Genomic DNA, 6,509 nt, shown 5'->3' with positions numbered 1-6,509 from the left:
TCATCTCCCTGATCAACAGTTACTCGTGAATATAAACCTACACAAAATATGGTCTGCTCCCAGAGGGACGTGCCTGGAACGCCTCACCAGGGAGGCGTCCAGGAGGCATCCTAACCAGATGCCTACTACTCTGAGCCCCCTCCGGATGACTGAGCTCCTCACCCTATCTCCAAGGGAGAACCCGGCCCAGGGAAGACCCAGGACACGCTGCAGGGATTATATCACTTGGTTGGCCTGGGAACGCCTCGGGATCCCCCCCCCCAGAGTTGGCAAATGTGACTGGGGAGAGGGAAGTCTGAGCTCCCCTGTTTAGGCTGCTGCCCCCGTGACCTGACCCTGGATAAGCGGCAAAAGATGGTTTTAAAAATGTTTTCAACGGTAACACTCTGCTTCTCATTAGTTTTTAATGGATGAGCTGCAGGAAATAAAGAAAGAAAGTGAGCATGAGATGAAATAAGAGTTAACAAAAGACTGCCTGACCACAGAGAGCTTGGAGAAGAGACAGAATGCAAGATAAAAGCTCAATTAGCCTTAGTTAGGCAGCACTAAATAATAAAAAATCTGCCAAAGTTTGGTAGTGCTTCTTTAAATGGTTGCATTGCTCCATTTAATCATGTTTGTCCTGTAAAAAGAACATTTGTTCTTTCACTGTAAACCTGTTTGTGAATTTTAGTTTTTATTATTATCGAAAGAAAATCAAACTTGGAACATCTGGTAAAGAACTTGATTCTACTGGTTAAACAAATTATTACCTAGCTGTAAATATGCAAAAAAAAAAAAAAAAAAAAGGCCCATTTCAATGGATGGAAGAATTAAGTTACAATGTTTTCAAAGTCTCCAAAACATTGTTTTCTGGCCTGGATCTATTATGATTATGAGACCTTGTTATATTAGGTTACTCCCATTAGTCTTGTTATATTAGTTTTCCTATAGAGTTGCTTAAACTTGTCGATCATTCTTGTGTTTGTAGTTTATGTACAAAAACATAGACCAATAAATTTGAAAAAAGAAATAATCAGAAGTGTCCATAAGAGGGTGCTGTAATATGCTAAAATGAATAATATTTTCTTCACTGAGAACACATCAGGAGTACAATTAAACTTTAATTTTGTTTTTCTTGTGATGTGAGGAGCAGAAAAAAGTTTACTGTGCATCATAAATATAAGATATATTTTAAATATAATCCTATCTCATCACTAGTGGAGAGGCAGGGTAGGTCTTTCACAGGTTGCCTGTTCATCACATGGGCAACACAGAAAGATAACCACTCACACCCACTAGGGAGATTTTAGAGCGACCAGTTAATTTGCATGTCTTTGGGTAGTGGGAGGATGCTAGCTGACCCGAGTCTTTGGATCGAAGAGCTCTGCTTGGTTTATATTCTCTGAACATATCACAGATGTATTCTGGTCCTAAACCATTCTGGGATTTATAAACAATCAGCAGGGTTTTGAAATCTATCCTGTGATTGACTGGAAGCCAGTGTAAAGATTTTAAAACTGGTGTGATGTGCTGAGACCTCTTAGTTCTAGTTAAAGCAGCAGCATTCTGGATGAGCTGCAGACATTTAATGCTCTTTTTAGGAAGTCCAGTTAAAAGACCGTTACAGTAACCCTGTCTGCTGGAGATGAATGCATAGATGAGTTTCTCCTGATCTTTCTTGGAGACTAAACTTTTAATTCTGTTGATATTTCTCAGTTGGTAAAAAGCTGTCTTAGTAACAGCTTTTATGTGGCTACTGAAAGTCAAATCTGAGTCTATCAACACTCCAAGGTTACAGACTTAATTGGTGGTTTTGAGAGCTCGAGTCTGCAGGTGTTTACCAATGTTGACCCCCTTCTCTTTGCTACCAAACAGAATAATCTCAGTTTTGTCTTCATTTAATTGAAGAAAATTCTCTCATCCAGGTGTTTACTTGCTTCAAACACTGGAACAGTAAGTCTATTGGACTGTGGTCATCTGGTGACAAAGACACATAAAGCTGCGTGTCATCTGCATAACTGTGATAATTGATGTTAAAGTTCTGTATTATTTGACCCAAAGGGAGCATATACAAGTTGAACAGAAGAGGTCCAAGGACTGACCCCTGAGGTACTCCACAAGTCATGGCCACTCACCCAGATTCATAGCTGTCAATTGTAACAAAATAACTCAGGCCTTCTAAATAAGACCTGAACCAGTTAAGGACCACTCCAGAAAATCCAACCCAGTTTTCCAGCCTGTCCAACAGAATTCTGTGATTTGTAGGTTTTTTTTTTATCATTGCAAACAGAGTGCGGAAATTGTTGACATTTTTGTTAATCATATGAGATAGATACCGCTCTCTGGCCCTGCACAACTCATTGTTATAGTCTTGCAGGCTTTGTTTTTACAGCTCATAATGGATCTGAAGGTTTGATTCCCTCCACTTACGTCCTGCTTTTCTGCATTCTCTTTTTAGGTTTACAACCAAACTGGTGTTTTGCCATGGTGTCTTCTGTTTGCTTAAGTTACTCTTGATTCTTATCGGTGCAACAGCATCCATCACATTCAAGATTTTCAGATTGAAAGGATCCAGGAGTCCATCAACTGACTCTGCTTGTTAGCAACAGAGCTACGGCCTTTATGAACTCTGTATTTGTTCTTTCATTAATGAACCTCTTCCAAACAGAGAAGCAGGATGCTTGGACATTCTGGGTGATCAGTAAGTTAAACAAGATACAGAAATGGTCTGACAAGGCCAAATCAGAAACTGCAACAGAGGAAATATCAACACCTTTACAAATTGTTATGGGGTGGCGGTGGGGAAGGTGAAGGTGTGGACCCAGATGCAGAGATCAGGGAAACGGGATGCAGATTTTAGTTGATTTATTTTAACGAAGGATCTCCCAGGACAACAACAAACCAAATAGTGCAACAAAATGATCCAGCAACCAAGGAATGAAACTGAGGGGTATAAATACAGTGGGGAACCAAACAAGAAACAGGTGAACGGAATGAACTGATACAAGACCAGGTGAACTCAATGAACAGGAAATCAATAAAGCTAAACAACAAATAAGGGAACCAAACAGGAAATACTACAAAATAAAACAGGAAACCTGAACCAAGGAAAAAAAAACACAAACCACCACATCATAACAGAAATAACCAAGTCCAGAATGTGACCTCGAATGTGGGTTGGTTCTTTTACATGTTGCCTTAAACCAAACATGTCCAATACAGAAGAAAATTCTTTGGCAATACCACCTGTTAAATTATCTATGTGAATATTAAAATCACCCTAACCCAGGAAGTCACTAAAATTTCGAAGTAGAACAAACCAATCATTTCTGTTGCCATGGAAATCAAATGTAGCGAGTGCTGGAAAACTCAAACATGCCTTTACGTGATTAAAAAAAAAAAAAAAAAAATCATATGAGGAGTATTAAACACTACAACACTATAGAAAGCTCAGAAAACTAGAAATAGCATAATAGACGTCATTTAACATGTTATACACCAAAATCATTTTACACTTCAGGAAATACATGAAAAAGTGGCTCTGTACCATTCAAGCTGTAATCTTTCACACAGTTTAAAGGGCAGGAGCTCAATTTCCAAATCTTGCGGGGGATTAATTAGGAGTAGATGGGGCAGTAAACACACCCTGTAACACCTTTTTTGGGAACATATTGCTGCAATAAATTTGAAATCTTGAGTATTTAATGTTCAGTCACAGCCTATTTTATGGCAAATGTTGAGCTAACAACAGACTTAACTACTGTTCTTCTGTCTTTGCAAGCGTAGAGTAGAGAGTTTTCTCTGCTGCATCCTTGGCGCTGCTGTTCAAAGCAGAGGAGCCAGTTTTATCAGGAACTGTGGTCCCTTTCCTCAGGAAATCTACACTTGCATAGTGTATTTGGTTTGCAAGAGGACTGACAGTTGTATACACAGATGTTAAGGGGTTTTCTCTGTTGCTGTGGAACTGTATCTCATCATACTGGTGATCTTCATGATTTTGCTGGAGATAAAAGGAAAATAGTGTGATTCATGGATATGTGCGATAGATGTACTTCCTTAATCAAACAGACATACCTCTGTGTTATGCAAAGAGTTTGTCCTCTGTTCTGAAAGTTCCCCTGCAGCACAACATGCCAAGACAAAGAGCATGTGAATACATGTAAACAAGAGGCTGTTGTTATTTGTTTGCATCCTCATGTGCTAAAGATTTTCTCATTAAATCAAACAAAACAATGTTTAACAACTTCATCACACTTTAAGATCATAGTCTGCTAAATAAATAAATTCAAAGTAACACATTTCAGAAGTTACATCTGTTCTTCACCTTGTGCTTTAAGGTGTTTCCATCTGAACAGTAGTATCATGACTAATAATACTGCAGCTAAAACTGCTAGACCACCTACAATACCACTGATCATGCCTGGTCTTGTATCTGCAAACAAGAAAAGACAGTAGAGAAAAAAAAGATCTTAAGACACGGATTCCATAAGACTTAAATAAAAAGGTCTTCAAGAATATTAATAAATGAATGAATGAACAAATTGCCAGTTTAACTAACTTTCAATTCTTGATTTAGCATTAATTGTGGGACATGTTCAAAGGTGTTTGTGAAGTATATGTTTTTTGCTCATAGAGACAGGCAAGTATCTTATGCCTGTTACCTAAAGAGACTTTGTTATTTTGTTCTTCTCCCATTTGGTTTCCAGGGTGAGGTCTAGGGGTGTTGTGTTCAGCTGTATGAGAGTGACAAAAAGAGACTTGGAGACATAAGCAAAAGTGGCATATTTGTAAGAACAGCAAGAATACACATGTTTGTATTATATAGCAAACTATCAGCATTATACATACCAGTTATGCAATAATAAGATTAGAAAAAGGGGAAATGTTTGGAAAAGATATTGTATAAGGAGACAATTTCATCAGTTGTATGTAATTACTTATTCTGACTTTGTTGTCATTTGTATCCTTTTTAAGACTGAAAGTAGCAGTATCACAAAGACAATGATTAATATTACTTCAATTTTTATCAGGTTACCATCTCACAATTTTTTTATGATCCAAATCTTGTCTTTACATAACTGTTGTAGTCTAACACATAAAATTTTATATTCATTACCAAGAAATACTTTGATGTTATCTTGTTCTTCTCCAATTTGGTTTTCAGGGGGAACTGTAGGAGCAACGTTGCGTTCAGCTGTATGAGAGTAAACAGCAAGAGTGTTGGGACATAAAGCAAAAGTGGCATCAGGTATCTCCCCAACGTTTCTTTGTGATCAAATTATTATGCTAATAAATTTACTATAGTGAATCCCAATGTCCAGGCACCAAGTCGGGGGGCAATAAGGATGCTCGACACCTCTCAGGGAGCAACTCCAGAGTGGAAGAAAGTCCAGCCTTTTTTCAAGGACACTGGTTCCAAAACCAAAACCAGGTGAAAGGTCGAGGGGTGGGGCTTGTGGGAAGTGGGTGGGGAGGAGTGGGGTACTTAATGAGTACTTACATTAAATGAAAGTTGATATTTTTGCCTGAAACTAACAATTCAAGTTGCCCTGACCACATCAGATAAAGGGTCATCCTGGAGGAATGCCTGCTAGACACTGTGTAAAATGTTGCTTCTCTTTCTGGAAGGACAACAACCTGAAGCATGGAGCCGACAATACAATGGTTCAGGTCAAAGCATATTTATGGTAAAGAATGGTCCAATCCAAGTCTAAATCCATCTGAGAGTCTGTGGAAAGATTGGAAGTTGCCATACACATGCACTCATGTTTTTATCATACTCATATGATCTGACAGAGTTTGAGCTATTTCTGCAAAGTAAAGTAGGCAAAACAAATTCAGTATCTGAATAGGCAAAACTCGTTGAGGCGTTGAGATGAAATGGATAACACTTTGAAAGCCACTTCTCATTTTCTTTCCACTTCACTTTCATGCTCTATATGTTTTGATCTATTGCATAAAATCCAGTAAAGTACATTTAAGTTTGTAATTTAAATGAAAAAATATAGAAAAGTTTGACATATAAATGCACAGCGATTTTTCACTCAGAAGGTTCTGAGACTATTTACTAAATTATTGATAAATTTAACAAAACTAAAAATTAAACAAAAATGACCCATACTTTTTTTTCAAAGCCCAAACCATATTTACATGAAATAAACAAGTACCTGCTGTAAGTGCAAAGTTTAGTAGTAGCTTTTTGTCACTTTTATGAGCAATACATGAAAAACACAGAAGTTGCTCTTTGAATTAAAACAAAGCTATGTTTAATAATGGCCATTACTTGTATATTTTTTACCAACATAACCACATTTGCTGTGTCAAGGTTTGTCTAAACATCTTCTTTTCGCATGGACTTTAATCATGAGTCTGTTTAGCTGTAACAGTTTTTTTTTGTTTGTTTGTTTGTTTAACAAGCTACTGGTGTATAAGTTATAAACAGTGTTAATCTCTCTCCTATTTTTAACTAATAATGTAAGAATGAGAAGAAACATCCTGTGCAGTCCATTAAATCAATTTATCCATCA

The sequence above is a fragment of the Telmatherina bonti genome, assembly GCF_933228915.1.
Source record: "Telmatherina bonti genome assembly, chromosome: 3".
Classification (NCBI taxonomy): domain Eukaryota; kingdom Metazoa; phylum Chordata; class Actinopteri; order Atheriniformes; family Telmatherinidae; genus Telmatherina; species Telmatherina bonti.
Note: the sequence above shows the minus strand (reverse complement) of the source record.